Source organism: Pinus tabuliformis, chromosome X (assembly GCF_031772625.1).
Source record: "Pinus tabuliformis cultivar Carrire ecotype Pingquan chromosome X, CPIR1, whole genome shotgun sequence".
In the NCBI taxonomy this organism is placed as follows: domain Eukaryota; kingdom Viridiplantae; phylum Streptophyta; class Pinopsida; order Pinales; family Pinaceae; genus Pinus; species Pinus tabuliformis.
In genome coordinates, this window is record NC_142308.1 from 1196828560 (window position 1) to 1196850830 (window position 22271).

At 40.9% G+C, this 22271-nt stretch overlaps 1 pseudogene across 1 annotated transcript in view; it reads left to right on the forward strand.

Moving 5' to 3' along the window:
• The window catches only part of LOC149144243 (aminopeptidase M1-like), a 112791-nt pseudogene that overhangs the window by 4902 nt on the left and 85618 nt on the right, over positions 1-22271 (forward strand). The window contains exons 5-6 of the transcript XR_016264010.1: positions 6935-7121; positions 7269-7362. The product of XR_016264010.1 is annotated as an aminopeptidase M1-like (transcript). The remainder of the gene's footprint in view (positions 1-6934; positions 7122-7268; positions 7363-22271) is intronic.

Consider the following 22271-nt stretch of genomic DNA (forward strand, 5'->3'; position numbering starts at 1 on the left):
GCAAAACATATGTCTGGACGGGAGTTCACCAAGAACATCAGTGCTCCTATGAGTTGACGATACTCATAAGCATTTCCCAATTAAGATCCAAAAACACTACCACATAACTTCTTAAAGTTAAGTTCCTTGGAGTAGTCACAGGCTTGCAGGCCACCATCCCAAATCTTTCCAATATCTTCACAACATATTTTCCTTGAGAGAGGAAAATTTCACCTGGCTTTTGCCAGACCTCCAACCCTAGGAAATAGTGCATCGACCCTAGGTCCTTCATCTCAAATTCAGAAGCCAACTCCCTCTTACATTTGTGAATGAGAGGGTTTGCACCTGTCAGAAAGAGGTTGTCCACATAAAGTACCAGAATGAGAGGTTTATCATTTTCAACCTTAAAGTAAAGGTTCAGATCGACTTCACTTCTAGTGAATCCCAACTTCATCAGATAGCTATCGATCCTCTCATACCAAGCCCGAGGTGCTTGCTTCAATCCATAGAGAGCTTTCTTCAACCTGCATACATGAGATTCCTGATCATGAACTTCAAACCCTGAGGTGCTTGCTTCAATCCATAGAGAGCTTTCTTCAACCTGAATACATGAGATTCCTGATCATGAACTTCAAACCCCTCGGGTTGTTCCACATAGACTTTCTCTTTGATTGAACCATGCAAGAAGGTGGTCTTGACATCCATCTGATGTAGGTTCTAACCTTGCGAGGCAGCAAGGGCTATGATTGAGCGGATGGTGGTGTATTGGCCAACAAGTGCAAATATCTCATCGTAATCTGCACCTTCCTTTTGAGAGAAGCCTCGAGCAACAAAGTGAGCCTTGAACTTTTCTGCACTTCCATAAGCTCCATGCTTGATTTTGTAGAGCCACTTAGAAGTGATAACCAATTTGTCCTAGGGTCTAGGGACCACATCCCAAACATCATTCTTCATAATTGACTCATATTCTTTATTCATAACCATGTTTTAAAACTCCGACTCTGACTCGGAAACGACCGAGGGTCGACTCCGACTCTGACTCTGACTTGGTATCGACTCGGCTGGTTTGATTTCAATGACTCAGTCGTTGTAAAAAATACATTAATTTTTTTATTTATGAAAACATAATTTTAAAGATTTTCATTCATGTTTCCAAACACAAAGCTTTAGAATATAGAGAGAAAACAACATATGATCAAAGTAGGCTCATGAATACATCCATTATATCAAAATGGCACCCAGTGCACTGTCCAATACAAAGTTCATACTTAGACACCAATGCTAGGATTCTTTTCTGCCTCAGCCTAAGGACAATCACTAGACTACCAACAATAATACCAATTCTCTGCTCTTAATGAAGTCTCAAAACCCTTGATTTAATTTTGGTCAAGCTCCAGAACAATCAGAGGTAAATATGTATTTATTAGTCCATTGCCAGAACGTTTGCCTTTTTAAAAACATTGTATGGCTCAATGCATTGTTTCAGTTTTCTAATTCATGCCATTAGGATAACCATACTCCGGCCTTGTAATTTTCAAAACTTTCTAACAGTGATAGATTACTTTAGGGCTATAAATATGCAATAAACAACAACCCAACCATTGATATGTAGGAGGCGGAACAACTTTTGACAAATGTGCTTCAGGAATTTTGTCAGAGAGCCCAGTCGGTCGAGTTGTTACCGAGCCGACCGAGTCATTACCGAGTTGGCCGAGTTGTTACCGAGTCAACCGAGTTAATGATTGGCTCGGTAACAACCCGACCAACCGTTACGTTTCGGCCTTCGAGCCGACTCGGCCAGGCATTGGCTCGGTCTGACTCGGCCGAGTCGGAGTCGACTTAGTCGTTTTTTAAAACAATGTTCATAACATCCTTCCATACTTGTTGCTTCACGACTTCTTCGAATGATGAAGGCTCATTTTGAATGATAGTGCTCATGGCCGTCACATATTCTTGGTACCTGTTCGGCTTCTTGCTTTCACAAAAAGTCCCCCTTGGTGCAATTTGCCTCTCAGCATCTTCGAGAGTCTCCCTAAGCCATGAGGGTCTCCTCTTGGAGGATGAAGGCTCATGAGGGAGTGGATCAATATGATCCACATGTTCATCAACATCAGGCATCGTTTCGTCCTCTTTTTCACCCTGATTTCCCGTGTTAGCTTCTTTGTCCTTCCTTAGGATAGGAAGGTTGCTGATCTCCATGAGGGCCATATCTTTGTTGAAGGTGACATCATGACTTATCTCAACTTCCTTTTATCTAGCCACATAGATTCTATATCCCTTAGAATTTTCACTATAGCCCACAAAGATTCCTTTCTTCTCAAATGCACCCAATTTGCTTCTTTTCTCTTTCGGCACATGACAATATACGGGGCTTCCAAAAATTCTAAAATGAGAGACATCGGGTTTCTTACCAGTGAACATTTCTTGGAGAGCCTTGGAGTCCAATGCTTGATGAGGGCATCGGTTTTGAACATACACAACAATATTTGCAGCTTCACCCCATAGAAACTTCGGAAGGCGTTGATCATGAAGCATGGCACGGACAACTTCTACAATAGAGTGATTCTTCCTTTCAACCACACTATTATGCTCGGGAGTGTATGGCATTGTTGTCTCCCTCTTAATGCGAACTTCTCTGCAATAATCTTGGAATTCATTGGATTCATACTCGGTCCCATTATCAGTCCTCAATATCTTGATTTTCTTCCTGGATTGGTTTTCGATCAAGGCTTTGAAATGTCGGAACCCAGGTGAACACTTCATTCTTCTTCTTCAAGAAGTAGATCCAGGTCTTGCGAGAATAATCATACACAAAGGTGAGATAATATAAGCATCCTCCCAAGGAGTTTACGTGCATCATACTAGATATGTCAGAGTGGATCAATTGCAATATGTTTGTGGTCTTGCTATTACGTGAGGGGAATGGTCCCCTTGTAAGTTTTCCTTCGGCACATCCCGGACATACACATTCATGCTCTACTTTGAACTCGGGCATACTTGTCACCATCTATTTCACATCGAGTAGGGCCTTATAATGAATATGCCTATTCCGCTGCAAAATTTAGTAGAGAAATGATCTGTTTTAGTGAAAAGAAACTAGTTTTCAGATTGTTCATTATAGCAGATCAAAATTTCATGGATTTTCTACACTATTATGGAACAATGCTTGAATTGGTCGTCCACAAACTCTGTATAGGCCTTCATTTCCGACACCAAGTGTGAAGGCTGGCCTTAAGCTAGATTTTCTTGACCAAGCAAGAATTTTTACATTAATGAATGCAACTCTAAACCTTTGTCTTCCACGGCAGAAATGGAGACAAGATTCTTATTCAAACTTGGCACATATAACACATCTTGTAGATGAATGATTTGACCAGAATCCAAATGATAAGAAACAGAGCTAGTCCCTTTGAAATGATGAGTAGAAATATCCCCAAGTATAATATTCAAACTAGTCTCCCTCTCAATGAAATTTGAGAGGATTTTACGATATGCAGTCAAGTGTCTAGATGCCCCACTATCAGTGCTATCTAAAGATGAGATTGAAATAGCAGAAAAAAGAAAATATTCAGATTGAGTATTACAACATTATCAACATACCTTGTGTCTTTGTACTTCTTTTGAGGGCGCTGAGTCTCCTCAACACTTGCATGGGCAGCAGGACCTCTTCCTCTCCTTCTATTGTTGGAGTTGTTGTTGTATCTTTGTTGTTGGTGTTGGGCCTCAAAGCACTTCTTTTAGGACAATCTTGGGATATGTGCCCATAGTTGTCACATTTGTAGCATTGGACGCTACTTTGGACAAGTCCCTTCTATTATTGTTGAATGCTGGTGCTGGATTCTTTGACTTCCATTTCGAAGGTCTTCCTTTCCCTTTTCCTCTCTTGTCATTGGCTGCAAATGCTGTAAGTTCTCCTTGTCTCTGAATTCTTCCTCTGGAAATGAGCTTGGATTCTGCTTGAGTGCAATTGCCCATGAGTTCATCAAATGAAGGGAGCTCTTTTCTGCTACTAGTCCACCAAGGGTCATCTGTACAAGCTGTCTATCAGGTATGATTTCTTCAATGGAAAGACGCTGATCTCTTATTTGAGAGATTCTCGTGAAGTAGCCTATTATAGATTCTGACTTGGTCATCTTGATGTCATGGAGTTGACTCTTCAAGGAAATGATGTGGCTGACATGGTTGACCTCATACATCCCAATCAATTTGTCATACATCTCCTTTGACTTCTTCAGCTTGGACACATAAGTAATGAGATGATCTCTGAGAGAATCAATGATGATCTTCTTAGCCTTGATCTCACCTTTCTTGTACTTGGATTTGACATTGGGATTGGCATTCTCAGGAGTTTCAGCTATCCTGCCCTCCACATACTCCACATCATTCTCTTCAAGGGTAAGATCCAGTATAGCCTTCCATGCTTCAAAGTTGGAGGCATCATTCAACCTCTCTTCAATCTCGAAGTAGGAGGAAGTCATCTTGTCCAAGAGAGTTGATCACCAATCAGCAAGAGAAGTGTCTCAAAGGGGTGTTCTCTGTTCTCCAATGGCTGATCTTCACCTCACCTCTGATACCGTGTTAATTTTTCTCAAGTTCTCTGCTGTAATAAATTCTTAAAGTTAAAACAATACTTCATTCAATTACATGCACCCAAAACAGTTAAGCAATTATAGAGAAAACAGTAAACAGTAATGCACAATAAGTCAACGAAAGTCCCTAAAAATTAGAGAAAAGATGCTTCTTTGACTCCTTCGCATGTGTGAGATACTTCTGCAATTTCAGACCGATTTGTTGTGTGATGTGTTGGTGACCAAATGAGCTTCAACAATGCCACATTTATATGTGATTTAGGATGTGGCTTTCCACACGTGTGGCGGACTTGATGGTCATGAGGCTGACTTGGTCAAACTTATAAATATGAATTTTCTCCATGATTTTGTTAATGAAATTCTGACCGAAGCTGCCAATTTCAACAAGAAGGGCAACGAAACCCTCACTCATCCTTCGATCTGGCACAGAACAACTATTTGAAAAGGCAGCGAAGTTTGTCTTGTTTATTCTCTTGTTCTGGCCACAGAAACCTTTCTCTTACAGGCGGCAGAATTTTGTAACAGCTCTCTGTCAGTCGTTTTATGCTTCTGAGACAAGACAGGGTTTCAGTGAATGTTTCTTTTGATCAAGCGAAGTTCTGTGCTCTCAAGGATAAGCTCGCAAGGCATCCTGTAGTGGGAGATGACTTTTTGGAAGCCTGAACAATTACATGCCCTTGCATGGGCCTTCTGTAAGGGGGAATTATCTTTTTGAAGGAGTGGATCATACCTAGGGTTTTGGGAGCCTCTGTTCTGAGGTTTTCTAAGAGGACCGAAGTTGATCCTAGGCTCTTACTGTGGGCAGAAGTGGAACAAAGAAGCCAAATACCCTTGCTGTAGCTGGGAGCAGAGTTTTGGACGCTGAATGTGGGCTGAGACCTACTTGGGAGCTGAACGAGCCATCAAAACCCTTGCCAAAGTAGAACAGTGAATGTAATCCTGAACGAATCTTAGCAGAGCCACAGGGGCCCAAAATCTGGGCTTGAGGCAACATAACCCCTGTTTGAGGTGTGCTGATTGTGTGGATCTTTAATTGTCACATACCTTAAACTGGCAGTGAGTTGGATAAAGTGGAGGGCTCAGAACCTAGGGCATTTAGCTTAGTGATATTAAACTGTTTTTGAAGTATTGCCGTATTGAGGGATTCGTAGTTTCTCCTGTTGAATTGTAGAACTTGGGAACTAAAAGTTGTGTTGGACTGGTTAGCTTATTTGAACAGTAAATGCAATTAATACTATTTGTTTGGTTGACTTGTAATGCTCTGTCATATTGCTAATGTGGATACTGAAGTTTAAATTCTATACTGGAACTGTTGCTTTGAAAATTGGAAAGAAAACTGTGAATAACACCTCGAATGTGCAAGGAAACCTAGGGCAAATCTACCCTAGTACACTACACTCGGATTCCCTCTAGGTTCACTCATCCAGGTCCTCCGAGCACAAAACTTTCTGCTGCTGACATCAACAGACAATCTATTGGCGTCTTCCTGGTAGTTAACACGATAACAAAGACTCTGTCCCCATTATCTACTTCCTTCCTCTACCTGACATAACAACATTCTGTGGAGCTTTCTTTCTTTCTACATGCCTCTTTAATGCAAGACCCTTTTACAAATTTTCTCCTTTATCTATTTTATTTTGCTTTTGGAGCAGCCTAGTTCACTCACATACTATCATCAGCGATTGTACTTCATAGTCGCATTGACCTATATTTTGGTAATTTATTTGGCATTATTAAATAAACTTATCGTATTTTCTCTTAAGAGCTTGTTTTAGGTGTTTATGTCTCATATGCTGTTGTCTGCCCTGCAATGTATGCACATGGAATTGTCATTCTCATGCAAGAAGAGGTGCATCTTTATCGTTGTCCATGTTAATACACATATTTCCCCTATTGTTATTGTTCGAATATTGGTTCAAAATAGTCAGAAATGCATGCCTCAGAATTATATTTTGAAATTTTAGCTTTTCTCATTACATAATTGTGCAGATTACTTCTTAAAATGTTCATTCTGTTCTCATTAAGAATAGACTATTGCTAACCATGTTAAGCTAGCTAATTGATTTGCAATTTTGGTTTGATACTGTTTAATCGCTAAATCAGAACTATGCTCTTTCTTCCATGATTAGCATCTTTATTTGAGTCATTATAAAAGGTTTATCTGCAACTTAGAATGAGAGAAGATATAAACAAAGTAGATTTAAGAAATAATGTTGGAAACCTGAAAGGGTGATACTATTTTGCCTTATTATTATTATTTTTTTAAAATGTTTTTCCTTATTAATTTTTTATTTGTTTGACTGGAAATGTATAGGTTTTCTGTTTCACAGCAATTATAGTAATGTGATTCTGTACATTTCTCACAGGCAACATTTAAAATAACGATTCAAGCACCTTTTGACAGAGTAGTTTTATCAAATATGCCAGCTATTGAAGAAAAGTCTGATGGACATTTGAAAACAGTCAGTTTCCAGGAATCACCTGTTATGTCAACATATTTGGTGGCAGTTGTTGTGGGAGAATTTGAATATATAGAACAAACAACTACAGCAGGTGTGTGTACATAGTAACATACGTGTTATATAGATGGAACAACTATGGCAGGTCTGTGTACGGCCAATTCAGGCTTCCATGAGAATAGATGAATGCATGCATTTGCCAATCGTACGCCTAAGTATTCTATGTCATGTCTAAATGCAGGAAATAAAGTTCGCGTGTATTGTGAGGTTGGTAAAACCAACCAAGGGATGTTTGCTCTGGCTGTTGCAGTAAGAACACTTCCATATTATGCCAAGTAAGTAGAATTCTGAAATTATTTGGTGCTCTTTTTATAGTTGACTTTTGCCCTGAGAACTGCAGTCTGGTCTCCCACATTTCTTGTCAAAATGTTATTATCTTATTCAATGCAAAGTTTTGCATTCTCTTGTCAGTATGACCTGTGGAAATATACGTGGTAAGTAGTCTGAATTTTAATGGCAAAGCTACATATCCATTACTGGCCAAGCTTACTAGCTAGAGGCTATAGGTGACATTATGCCACTTTCTGCCATTGGAGAATATTTCTGAAAGGTTTTGAACTTCCTACATGTGCCATACTATGCTCTCTTAAAACTGCTGTCATGCATGTTTTTTTGTTCCAAAGGGTTATTAATGTGATCCTTGCTTTTTCAGATCAAATTTTGATGTCAGTAAGGTTGAATTTAACATAATGGTTTTGCTTGCTATCTTGAATAAATAAAACCAAAATTGCTAGTGCCCTGGTTCCACAGTGCTCAACTGGAAGTGCAGAGAAGAAAGTAGTGATGGTGATTAATGTGTAATGCATGCCTTCTTAATCTAGTACAGGATTTTGATTTTGATTTTGTTTGCATAGTGAAGACAGTCTTGCTTGCAGGGAAAGCTTTGTGGTCACCTCAAATTTTCAGTGGTCGATGCCATACTGTTATCAGTGGCCCCAAAATCTGGAAGATTAGGGCATCTATGACTTTAGCCCCACCATATAGCTATGCAACAACAATCATATAACTACACAATTGAATTTGGTCAATGTTGCAGCAACTTGCATGTTTCTTCAAATAGGTTAATAGCACTCTACGCAACTAGTTCTATGCACTGAAGATGAATAATAATAAGTGTTGTAGCGTGTATTCTGGATGTGTGTGACCAACGTGTAACATGGTAATATATTGTAGGTGAAAGATCTGGGACCACTTATTTTAATGAGTTGACAATATTTTTAGCATTTTTGCAATAAGCCTAAAATTCATAGAAAACATTATGGGCATGGCATTGGATGAGCCTGGTGGTTTGTTAGAAGAACAACATAGAAAATATTTGAGCAATCTATATTGCAAAATCTAAGAAGAGAGTTTGTAATTCCAAGCAATAAATTGTACATCTAGAAGAGTGTCAAGGAGATCACTAGTTATTATTGTGGCAAGAAAGGTTGCTATTTGTGTGGCTTAAGTACAGGAATGAGTAGTCCCATGGAAAAGGGAAGAAACACTAAAGATATTTTCCATGGAAAAAGGATCTTGATAAGTGAAATTATATAGTGAAAGAGTTGATTGCTGACCTCACTTGTGGCAAGAAAATCTGTGGAAGGTTAATGCCTTATCACTGTACAACACATAAGTGGTAGGAGAGTTTTGGTTTTACAAGTTTGAACCACTGTTATTGGAACCAGAGGAATCGACTGGTCTGACCAGTTCGGTTCAAGGTTTGGAACCTGAAATGGCTGGTTTGGTACCAAATTGGCCGATTTTGCAACGGACCAGGTCAGTTTCCATTCAATGTGACCAAAGATGTTCTAAATGCAATGATTCTAAAAAAACAAGAATTTTTGAGCGGGGCAGCCTAATATTCAAGCCTATGGCCCTTCTACAATTTCTATCCAAGTCATGGTAATTTTAAATTCTTAAAGTAAAATGATATCCTTTTACTTAATTTTGACATTAACATGAATTGATTTAGGATGTTTGAGATTGGTTCTGACCTCATTGGATTTCATACGGAGAAAGTAGAATTTTAGATATTGATCAAAATCAAACAGAATTAACAGTTTTTCAGGATTGGGGGGGGGGATTGCAACGTTTCCATTGGATTTTGTCATGTACAAAGGTATGGAACTAGTATTTAATCAAGAGTACCAAACCCTCTATGAACCTTGACGTTAGAGGCATTGGTCGTTGAACTCCTCTATCATGACCCTACTAAAAATGTACCTATCACTCAAACAAAATCTTGACTTGACATGCTACATTTCTTCTACCTTATTTTAATGCTTAGAGAGTGATATTCATGACGAAGATCCCAATATAGGCAATGATTTCGATGATATGTAGGTATTTGTTGTAGCATGATTTTTGTTGGATGCTAGAGGCCATATAGAGCCTGTTTGTTGTATTTTCAGTTTGGAGATGGATTGCACTTGGTGCTATTTTGGTTGTGTGCATGATTACATGCTATATAAATGAGAAATTTTGCTTATTTGTGTATAAATGGTTTGGATTCATTTGGATGCACATGAATATATATGCTATTCTTTAAAATTTGAATACTTTGTGTTTTTGGTCGACTGTTTTTTTGGTCCAGTTTTTTTTACCGATTCCGGTCTGTTTCCAGTTAAGAGGTTTTTTGGTTTCATTTACATTGGTTTGAACACATAGCACTTGGATATATCGAATTTGGAGACAATAGAACCTTGGAGATCTAAGGAGAAAATACAATCATGTTTTTCTTAGTAATGTAGAAGAAAGGGATGCTAAGAATTATTGTAGGTCCTTGAATAGAAGAAAGGACATCTTGTTGTATGCCAAATGGTGAAACTCAATTTGAAGGTGAAATTAAATAATGGGAGATGCCTCATCAAAGGCAATGAGAGGAATAATGAGATAATAACGATGACGATGAGGAGAACCTATAGCTATATGATGTAAATATTGGTGGTGAATGAATGAGGTTACCAATAGTTGGGAAAAGCAAATTATGGTAAATGAGGTGTGGAAATCTAAATTATTAAAGTCTGTAGCTATACAACTAAAAATGGTTCATGGATTATCTTACATAGAAGTCTTCAATTGTCAATTTACAAGTTGTAATTGATGACCTTCATTTATGATTACCAAAGGAAGGGACATGCTTATATCTAACTTCAAAATATTGAAGTAAACAAACTAGTCTTACAAGTGATTGTATCCTTTGCTATAAGGGGCACTAACCCTTCACAAAGTCTTGTTTCCCTTCCCCCACACGTGACCTGTGATGCATTCATACAGATGTGGGATACAAATGTTTGTCATGCAATTGGATGGTAGGTACGAGGACACTTATTGCATGTTGGGAAGTAGAACAATGTCCCCTAGATATTGTCTTTGGTTGTTTGGAAGCAGATTTTTAGTGCACACTATTAACACTGGATTTGCCTCATGGAATCCTTGTGTTAAAGATCGAGCATATTGTGTATGTAAGTGAGCATACACGTTAGTACCATAGTTCATTGTTCAAGGTTTGGCCAACATTTCTTTGGATTGGTTTAGAGTCATGAATGTTGGCATGAGTTCGGCCAGGAGCACTTTGGGCTATAATTTTAGCAGGTGTCCCATGCAACTGGCATGCTTGTTGTACCTGCACCCATGAACTGTGGTTACCTTTCAAAGTTATTCGAGGCCTACAAGTTGATAATTATTGATTAATTTGACAAATATTTTTGCATTGGTTGGTTGTTTCTTATACATGGATGTGAACACTGAGGCTGCCGAGTTTGTCATTAAGTGAAACTTTGTCTTCAAGTCTTATTATAATCTGGTCTTGTGCTTCATTTATGCAATTGCTTGTTGTTGTGAAGATAAATCCCTTTTGCGGACAGAAGCGATCTCTATAGTCCTATGAGAGGATCTAGCAACAAACTAGACAAAGTAGTGCAAGCTTTCCCAGTTTATGTTGAAAATGCAAAGTGAGAGAGAGAAACCTACCTCACTCTGATGCTAAGCGCTCAACTTTTGATGATGATCTCGATCCCTTAGCTTCCAAGCCCCCTCCTCGCCGTTCCTTGCGTCCGAATGCTTGCAAGAGAGATCAAAAGACAACAAGAAATACAAGAGCATACATAATATAATTCAAACACAAACTACATGACAGATCAAGGAGCATCATGCTGAATGAATAAATATTTAGACATTTATGGAAAGTAAACACTAGATGTATATATTAATGAATCAAATGTTGAAAATAGCAACAAGAAATGTTAAAAATAGAATTCAGAAATTCCAGTTTAATTTGTCCTTGAATAAAATTGTGAATTAAAATTGTAATTATTTTCTCATAGCAACTTTTAATAATTAACTCAGTTAAGTTGACTCAGTCAACTTAGGAATTTCGAGTTGGAAGTCTTTTGGAAGTCATGTAAGTGTTCTCCCTAAATTTTAGGGGTCCAATATGAGTTTAGATTGAGTTGTAATTACATAACTCAGTTTATTGAGTTATAGACAGTTAAACTAGTTCTAACTGTTTGTTGAACTAGTAGAGGATTAGTAGTGAGTTGGTGCACTGGTGCATCCACAGGTGCTGCTCCAGTTAATTGAAGGTTCTCTCATCGGAAACTCATGCATGTCAATTCTGAGAAAGACCTAGTTTAGACTAGAGTGCAGGGACAATGTACTATCAGTTGTATGATTTACTGAGTTGTAAATATCATGCATGCAATCAGAGAAGGACCTATGTTCGGATTACGCAGTTTTGGAAGCATGAATTCCCTTAAAATATGGGCTATTCATCCTAGGAATTGTGCAAGGAAATAGGGGCTTGGAGAGCTGCAGAATAGGCTAAGGATTTGGCTTGAGCTAGCTTGTGAGCTGAGAGTTGATTATACTTGTGCAGGGATTGTTCTTGTGAGAACAAACATTGTATTCTCATCTTGGATTTCTGATTAATGCAATATAGATAATAGGGGTTTTGAGCTGTGGCTTTCCTCAGATAAATATTGTGTTATGTGCCATTGATGTTCTTTCTCTTCCTGATTATTGTTTTCATCGATCTATTGGCTTCTGCTGGCTGAAAGTAGAAGGAGATTCTTGTCTCTTGTTTTAGTAGATTACATGAGCTTGTGAATCTATAGGAAATTCCACATGGTATGAGAGCTACATATGTAGAAAAATCTACATGGTATCAGAGCAAGATTTGTGGGAAAATCTATATGGTATCAAAGCTACATATGTAGAAAAATCTACATGGTATCAGAGATGATTACAGTACAGTAGAGGAGATTTCGAAGTTTTTGAATTCAGGGTTACAGGTGAAATTCGAATTTGCATAACATACTTTAGGATCGACAAATGGCTTTCTACGGTTTGCGGCTCGGGTATGCCTTGGATGTGGCTTGAATTATATAGCCTGGAAGGATAAGATGGAGGCCGTGTTGGAGGATAATGGCTTGAAGGAATTCATTGATCAAGACATTCCTAAGCCACCAGCATCAGATGCAAAAGATCTGGCTGAATGGAAGAAGTGTGTGGCAAGGGCGAGGCGAATTATCCTTGAGGGAGTTCGAGACCACATTGTCTCGAGTCTCCATGGCAAGGAAACTCCGCATGCTATGTGGAAAGCATTGACGAACCTGTTTCAGAACAACAATGACCATAGGAAGTTGGCACTGAAGGACAAACTTCAATCAAGATGGAGGCGGGCGACTTAATTCCAAATTACTTGACCAAGTTCACCCATTGTTGGGATGAGCTTGGAAGTGTTGGAATCACTGTTGCCGAGGATGATATGGTGAGCCTAGCTCTTCTAGGACTTCCCAAGAGTTGGCATAGTTATCAGGACTTTGTTAATGGGAGGGAGAAACTGCCAAATTGGGAATGACTGTGGTCAGATTTGGTACAAGAGGAGTTTCGACAGAACACTAGAGATGGGACCTCTTCCAAGGAAGTGGAAGAGGATTTTTCCTTAGCGAGTAAGGCAAAGAAAGCCAAGGGAAAGAAGTCCCAAGGCGAGGCGGGCGACAAGAAGATGGACTTGTCGAAAGTCAAGTGTTTTCACTGTCACGAGCATGGGCACTATGCCACGAATTGCCCACAGAAAAAAACAAGCAAGAAGGGGCTTATGGTAGCTACAACAGGTGAAGCTCTAGCTTCACAATTCAAACTTGATTTCACTCTCATTGCATGCATGGCCAACACTGTAATGGGGAGGCGTGTGTTATCTTGATAACAGTGCCTCGTTCCATATGACAGAGAACATAGATCCTGTTAGTGATTTTGAGGAGAAAGACCTCAAGCAGAGCATAGAGTTTGGAGATGGCGGGAGGCATAGAGCTACTGGGATCGGTACAGTTACCTTTCAGAGGGAGTTTGGCTCCCCTCTCAGGATCACAGATGTGATATATGTTCTAGGACTAAAGAAGAATCTTGTTTCAGTCGTGATATTAGAAGACCGTGGCTATGATGTGATTTTTAGTAAGGGAAAGGTTTTCCTTAGACACATCGCCACGAGACAGGTGAAACAGATCGGTGCATGGGTCAAGAACTTGTATGCTCTTGAGGTACAAGATGCATGCAAAGCCTTGAGGAGCAAGGCAAAGGTTAGAGAATTGGTGGTTGAGAGGGAGGGTAAATTACCTCTCAACATGCAGCCCCAGAAGAAGCCTTAGAAGCAGCTTCAAGAAATTGTGGAGCAACCACAATTGGAGAAGCTGAGAGGAGACCGAGTGGAGAGATCCACTCAAGCAGAGAAGAAGCAGTCTCAGACAATTGTGGAGTAGCCACAATTGGAGAAGCAAAGAGGAGACCGAGTGGAGGCATCCACTCATGCAGAGACCTCTAGTAGGGGGAAATTTCAAGCCAAGTGGGTAGAGGGAGCACATGCAACCATACCTCTAGGTATGAGGTGGGGCGATGTGAAGTGATAGTCCCAAGAGGGCTGAAATTGGGTAGGGTCCATTGAGAGGTTTTATCTCATGGATCGTACCTTGCTACGGGAGCCCAAAGTACATAGTAGTAGGATGAATCAGTGGTGATTGATGCAGTCAGAGATCAGAGTGACAGAGGTTAAAGCAGTCATATAATAAAGAGCGCAAAGAAGGGTTGACAATAGTGCAGAAAGGCAGAGTCAACAGAAGCGTAGAGTTTTCAATCGACAGAGGCAATAACAGTCAAAGACCTTGATGACAGATGCATCATACTGATTCAGGTTGGATGTTTTTTTGTTTTTGGAGTTGCTGTTGCAGCAACACTAGAGAGGAGTGTTGCATGCAAAACATTCCAAAGGTTCAAGATTGGAATCGAGTTGAATTCCTTTTTTGTTGAGAGGGAGTTTTGAAAATAGCAACAAGAAATTTTTTCCGAAGAAAAAGCGAACTTTTTATTAAGAAAATAAAAAGTTACATTGCATATGCTGAGCATTTCCAATACTGTTGATTGATTGACCATGCAATCAATCAAAATCCTCCTTACTGTCATTTTGTTCCACTGTTTTCAGAGCAAAATTCTGCTGTAAGTAGAAGATCCCTCAGCTGAGTTTTGACTTACAGCCATGATCAAAAGATGTCCTCCCCAAGAGAGGCAATTTAAAACAAAATACATCATATCATTTGGGTCTCCTCAACAGAGAGGAAAACAACCCATATAAAAGTAAAAAAACCATAAAGTCCAGTTGCATATACAAAAAAAGATTTAGAAGTCTGTGGTATATGCCTGTGCATGAAAAAAAGAAAAAAAAGAAAAAAGATATGTAAAAACAGCAGCTGTAGATTATGCATATGGCGGCACTCCTGATGTTAGAACCTGTCCTTGGCAGTCTTCCACTATTTTCCAACCTCCCAAAGTTTGCTGCAAACCTTCCTTAGAAAGCTTGTCCGCGGATTCGTTGCTGTCCCTGTAGATATGGCATAGAGAGAAGTTGTTAAAAGATGTTTTTAATACCAGCAGTTCTTCCAGCATGGGTTTCAAAAATTGGTTTTTGCAAGTGCTTTTTCCGTTGACCCAATTTATAACATTGAGAGAGTCTCCAAAGATCTGAATAGTGAAGGTGTTTCTTTGAATTAGCCAACATAGGAGGAGTCTCAGAGCTGACAGTTCGGCAAAATTGTTTGATCCTGACCCCAATCCAACTGAGGCTTTGAGGGAGTGGTTTGCATTTAGATGGATGATAATGCCTGCTCCTGCTTGGTTGTTTTGTGAGGCTCCGTCAAAGAAAGCCCAGGGAATGCCTTCTTTGATTTGCACTGTCTTATTTACATTTTGGGATTTTTTCTCCTCTGGTTCTGGGATAGAAGTGTAGATGGAAACCGCTTGAATGGCAGTGACATTTGGCGGAGTTCCCTTATCTTGAAAAATACTTCTGTTTCTAGCAAGCCAGACGCCCCAGCAGATGATGGGCGGAAGATTTCTCATGTTCCCTTCCGGATATTGATGCCACCATTTAGACCATGCCTCATCCAGGTTCCCATTGCCCCAATGAAACTTTTTATTCATCAATTTCTCTACCTCCCCCCAGATTTTCTTTGTTTCAATGCAATTTAGAAAAAGATGGTTGATTGATTCCACTTCATCTTTGCAAAGAGTGCACCTCCCAGGACCATGCATGTATCTAGACTGAAGAATGTCCCAGGTTGGGATTTTCCTTCTTAGAAGGCACCAGAAAAAGAGTCTGGCCTTTGCTGGACATTTTAGCTTCCAAATATGTTTCGACCACCACTCTGGTTCTCCCCATCCTTTCCTGGATAGAATGAACTTGTATCCGTCTTTTGGAGAATAATCTCCGGTTTCTCCGTGGGCCCAAATCAGACTGTCCGGACTGTCTTTAATCCTTACATTGGAGCGAAGAAGTTCTTGAGTAAAAGAATGCCATTCATTCCACCACCTCTGATCCAGCTCAAGGTCCCCTCCATCTTTCCATGCCTGACTCCACATGCTTGATTGACCTGCCTTTTCCACCTGGTCTAGGGTAAAAATGTTTTTTCCTTCTAAATGCCTGATTAATCCAGGTGATAAGGCATAGTTTTCGTTGCATCCTATCCAAGGATCTTTCCCAATCTTCAGATTCCTACCATTCCCGATCTTCCATGCCAATCCTTGTTCAATTACCTTGAATGATTCCACCGTTGCCTTCCATATCACTGAGACATTCTGCTTGTTCTTGACCGGGTTTCTTATCCAATCTTCCAATGGGACAGGGTCTATATATTTTCTTTTTACCACTCTGGTCCATAGGTTTTCCATCTTTATAAGTCTCCATCCCGATTTTGCTGCCAGAGAGAGACTAAAGTCGGGAAGACTTTTAATCCCCCAGCCTCCCCATTCCTTAGACCTTGCCACTTTATCCCAAGCCACCCATGGTAGCACCGAGTTTTCCTTTGAGCCATCCCATAAGAATCTGCTACATAGTCTTCTGATCTTTTCCATGATGCCCTTGGGAACCCAAGTTAGTGCTGCCCAGTATACTGGAATGGCCAAAAGCACTGATTTTATAAGGGTCAATCTCCCCGCTCTAGAGAGCCATTTGAAACTCCAATGGGAAATTCTGGATTCTATCTTTGCGATCAGCCAGTTCCAATCCTCCTTCTTGTAAGCATTTGGTTTTAGCCAGAAACCTAAGTACTTGAAAGGAAGATCCAAAGTACTAGGCTGGAAAGGGAAGAAAGATTGAAGCCTTGCCCTCTCCTGAGCTGCTATACCTGTCATTATCAGCTGGGATTTCCTGGAGTTTATCTGCATGCCTGTTGCTTTCAGAAACAGCTCTAAAATGATTTTTAATTCCTTTATTTCAATTTGCTCAGTATTTGTGAAGATCAAGATATCATCAACAAAAAGGAGATGTGAGATAAATAAATTAGTAGCTACTTCAATACCTTTTACCTTCCCCTCCCTTCTGGCCTTGTGGATCAGCTGGCTGAGGCCCTCTGCAACTAACAGGAAAAGGAGAGGGGACAAGGGGCATCCCTGCCTCAGGCCCCTTTGACCTTTGAAGAAAGAAGTAGCTGCTCCATTGATGAGAATTGCATAACTAACGTTCGAGATACAGCCCATGATCCAGCTGATGAAATCAGTTTTAAAACCAAGATGAGTTAGAAGCAGCCTGATATATAACCAGTTTATTCTGTCATATGCTTTGGATAAATCAATTTTAATGACAGCACCCTTCTTATTCTTCTGTCTGACACTATGCATGACCTCCTGAGCAACTCCTATGGCTTCATGAATTTGTCTTCCCGATAAGAAGCCAAATTGCTCCATTGAAATGTGCCGCGACAAAATTGGTTTGATTCTGTTCGCTATCACCTTTGCTATGATTTTATAGATACTGTTACATAGCGAAATTGGCCTGAAATCCTCAAAACATTCAGGAACTTCCTTCTTTGGAATGAGAGCTATAAAAGTAGCATTAAAAGGGCTATAGACCTCACCTTTTTTCCTGGATTCCTCCACCACTTCTGTGATTTCAGCTCCTATTAGGTCAAAGAAGTGGAGGAACAGTTCGATGGACCATCCATCTGGCCCAGGACTTTTCTCTTTTGCCATGGATTTTATTGTTGATTCTACTTCCTCCTTTGTTACCTGGCAATATAGGTCCTCCGCTTCATCCTCCTCTAGGAATCTTGAAAAGCATTGAGCAGTCTTTATTACCTCAGCAATTGTGGTCTCTCCTGGATCTGCAAATAGCTTTTGGAAGTGTCTTTGTCCTAACTCAGACAGGGATTTGAAAGTCTGCACCTCCCTTCCTTCTTCGTTTTTTAGGGCCCAGATAGTATTTGCCGACTTCCTCCCTTTAGCATAGTTGTGGAAAAAACTGGTGTTTTCATCTCCAGCTTTTAGCCATATTGCTCTACTCTTTAGTCTCCATTCCTCTTCTTTAGCCAGAAGAATTTGGATCTTGAGTTTCTCAAGGTGAAGAATTTTATCCTTTGAAGCCTGAGACACATATCCGTCCTCCTCTATGCTTTCCAGCTTTTTAAGCTCCTCACATATCTTATTAAAGTCCTCATTCTGGGCTTCCTTCCTAGCCTTTGCCCAGCTTATGGTAGCTTTCTTCAGTCTTTTGAGATTTTCCATAAACAAGAAGCCTTTGTCCTCTTGGACGTTGGCTTCAGGGTGCTTCCATGTTTGCTTGAATAGATTGATAAAAGAATCATCTTGTAACCAGGAAGAATTAAATTTAAAAGGTGCAGGAGGCTTTGGAGGAGGAATGGAGAATTCTAAGAAAACTGGGAAGTGATCTGAGAGCCCTCCTTCTTCAATCCATTGTCGAAACATGGGAATCCTGGCCGCTAACTCATCATTTATGAGAAAACGATCCAGCCTTTTTGCCACTCTAGCATCCCCTGTTCTCCTGTTCCTCCAAGTCGGCTTTAATTTGAGCAAATTTATATCGATTAGATTGTTGACAGTGAACATATTTAAGAAAAATTCTGACAGGGGGTCTTCCCTGGCCGAAGGACCCCATGCCTCCGCTCTACCTATAGAGAAGTTTAAATCCCCTCCCAGCACCAAGCTTTTATCCTTCAAGAAAGATTTTGACATCAGATCATTCCAGAAAGACACCCTATCCTGGCAGGGGCCATATACATTGCAGATGGTTAGGGGAAGGCAAAATCCGTGGACTGAACTTCCATTCCCATCGCCTGTTTCGTCCCCCACTGATTCCAAACCTTAATTCTTCCTTCCCTATAGCCTATTGCCAATCCTCCAGAGTGACCTTCGGAATCAATTGCTGAGAATCTCCAGCCAGGCAACAGAGCATTTAACGCTGTCTCCACTTCAACTCCATTTCCAAGGGTCTCCTGTAGAAAAAGGATGTCTGTTTTTGAATTTAGAAACATCTCCCGTATGGCCAGTTTTTTGGGTTTACTGGCTAAACCCCTACAGTTCCAAGAGGTCAAGATCATTTTATAACCTCTTCCGGGGCCTGCACTGCTCTAAGAGCCCCAGTGATAGACTGTTGTTTTCCATCAGCTACATCAAACTTAGCTTTTATCTGAGCCATGGAAAGGTTGGATTTTCGACCTCTTTTTTTCCTTTTTTGGCTTTGGAAGGGAAGCGGACCAATACCTCCTACAGAATCGGAAGTAACAGGCTTATTGTCGAGGGATCTGAGGTTGTAGGGGCATGATGGGAGAATGGCCGAGGGGCCAGGTTCAAGAGAAACACCTTCACTGTTCAGGTCTAGGGAGGGCAAAGCAGCCGAGAGGTCTTCAATTCCGGATCCATCAATGATTTCATCATGTTTTATTATTCTATCATTATTATTAGAAAAGACATGCGTACATGGAGGAGATTGGCCCAAACAAACATCCATAGATTCAGAAATTTGAAGAGGAGTGGTTGATTCAAAGCACATACCCATTGCTCCATCGGTAGGCAGTGCCGTCCCCTCATGAAGCTCCGCTTTTGCTGGGGCAGTCTCCAGTTCCAACTCTTTATCCGCAATAGTGGGCAGGGGAGCCTGTTGAGCTGTTTCCGGCAGCTGCACTTCCATGTGGGCCGCGGTCTCCATATCTACATTTATCTGTTCTGCTGGGAGCTCCTGTCCCTGAGAATGATGGATTGGACTGTAAGCAGTCTCCCACTGAGCTGTTGCCCTTTGGAATCGCCGCCTTCGCCTTCCTAAGGGGGCATTCCTTGGCCAGATGCCCATATTCGTGGCATCTGTGGCACCTGAAAGGCAGGTATTCATAATCCAAGATCTGTTCGAACACCAGTTCCTTATATTGCAGATTAATCTTCTTTGCAAGTCCTTTGCCAGGGTTCAAACTGACTAAAATCCGTGCCATGGCTTTATTCCGGGTTTTCAGAAAGGACATGTCAGCTCCCAGATAATTACCCAATCTGTCCCCTATGGCTTTGAAAACAGATTCGGTCCATAAGAACGATGGCAAACCCGGAGCCCTGACCCAGACCGGGAAGACATCCGTTTTTTCGCGGCCGGCATCGAACAGAGGTGTCCATTTTTTCATGAGAACAGGGATATTCCCAATAACCCAGTTCCTTGCAATCACCCAGTCAGCCGCCTCTTTGTTCTCAAACCGAAGCATAAACCATCCTTTCGCTAAGGTTGAGGCTTCGAATGCCCTTTCTTGACCTGACAGCCAATTCTTTTCTCCCCATTCTTGGATGAAACTAGAGGAAAATTTCTTCCCTCTCGCCCTACCCACCACAGTGCAGTCTGCCACCTCCAAAGCTTCCTCAATGCTCACTTCCATACCCAAAACCAGGTTCCCTTCCAATTCCTGATCGCAAATAGGTCTTTGTTTTTTCCGCTTCTCCCCTTTTTTCTTTCCGCCGGAGTCTTCCTCCCTTGCCTCCCTGTTTAAATCGGACCCTTCCAAACTAGGGTTTGTTTGTGTGTGCCCAGACTCGGGCCTATCTGATATTGGAATATCCAAAGCCTCCCGAAAGAAATTGGCAGGAGATAGATGAGTTACCTGAAGACCCGGGTCTTCTGCATGTGTTGCCTTTTGTAGATCTGAAGAAAACTCAGTCGCATCTTCCGGCCGACCTCCATTTCCCTTTGAAGCGCCCTGTTCTTTCCCAATGGAAACCCTTGTTAACGCTGAAACTCTTCCTGCCTTCTTTTCACCCGACTGCTCGGAGCTAGTAATGAAATTAACTATATCCTCTAAACCCCCAGATAGCACTGGCTCCACAGCGAGCGATTTCCCTTTATTTCCTTGGCTCGGGTGGCGAAAAACTGCATGCAATGAATCCTCACCTGGTTTGGCCGGCTGCTGAAAAACATGGAGATCTTGATGAAGCAGAGCGTTCTCATCATAACCCTGAGTCAATTGATGGAAGGATTGGTTGATCCTGAGCGTTTCCGGCGAAAGGGTTCCGGATCTGAAATTCCCTGCATCTCCAAAATACCGTTCAATATTCTTTGCTGTCGGGTCTTTACCCCATACCGACAGGATATCCTCCATAACCGGGTCCAGATCCACAAGCTCATTGGAGTTTACCATGGTTACTGTGCAATTCTCAGGGTTGTTCGCGGAAACAGTTTTTTCTGCCAGCACAGGAGTCAAAAGTATTTTTTACCCTTTGTTCCCAGCTGTCCACCCTGTGCAGTAAAAAACCTCCAGCTGCCCGTTCTCCTTTCGCTGTCTTCTGAAACCCTGCGCGTCGTACATTCGCCCTCCGGTCGACGCTCCCAAGGTAAACCCTAACCCTTGTTCAGTCAGGACCTGGTTCCGGCCAGAACCTCCGCGATCGAACCCTCCTCCAAATAGCAACAAGAAATGTTAAAAATAGAATCCATAAATTCCAATTTAATTTGTCCTTGAATTAAATTGTGAATTAAAATTGTAATTATTTTCTCATAGCAACTTGTAATAGTTAACTAAGTTAAGTTGACTTTCGAGTTGGAAGTCTTTTGGAAGTCATGTAAGTGTTCTCCCTAAATTTTAGGGGTCCAGTATGAGTTATAGACAATTAAACTAGTTCTAACTGTTTGTTGAACTAGTAGAGGATTAGTAGTGATTTGGTGCATTGGTGCATCCACAAGTGCTACTCCAGTTAACTGAAGATTCTCTCATCGGAAACTCATGCTTGTCAATTTTGAGAAAGACCCAGTTGAGACTAGAGTGCAGGGACAATGTATTGTTAGTTGTATGATTTACTGAGTTGTAAATATCATACATGCAATCAGAGAAGGACCTATGTTTGGATTACGTAGTTTTGGAAGCATGAATTCTCTTTAAATATGGGCTATTGATCCTAGGAATTGGGCAGGGAAATAGGGGCTTGGAGAGCTGCAGAATAGGCTTAAGGATTTGGCTTGAGCTAGCTTGTGAGCTGAGAGTTGATTATACTTGTGCGGGGATTGTTTTTGTGAGAACAAGCATTGTATTCTCATCTTGGATTTCTGATGAATGCAATATGGCTAGTAGGGGTTTTGAGCTGTGGCTTTCCTCGGATAAATATTGTGTTATGTGCCATTGATGCTCTTCTTCTTGTTGATTATTGTTTTCATCGATCTATTGGCTTCCGCTGGTTGAAAGTAGAAGTAGATTCTTGTCTCTCGTTTTAGTGAGCTTGTGAATCTACAAGAAATTCTACATCAAAAAGGGAAGCATACAACAATTGCCTTGATGTTGGAGACCTCCTTTGTAGTGGATTTCCAAGTTCAAGCCAGGACTATTCAAGCACTCCTCCTCCTTACTTAGATGGGCAACATTTGGGCGTAGTTTCAACATAAGAATGCATGCAATCAATG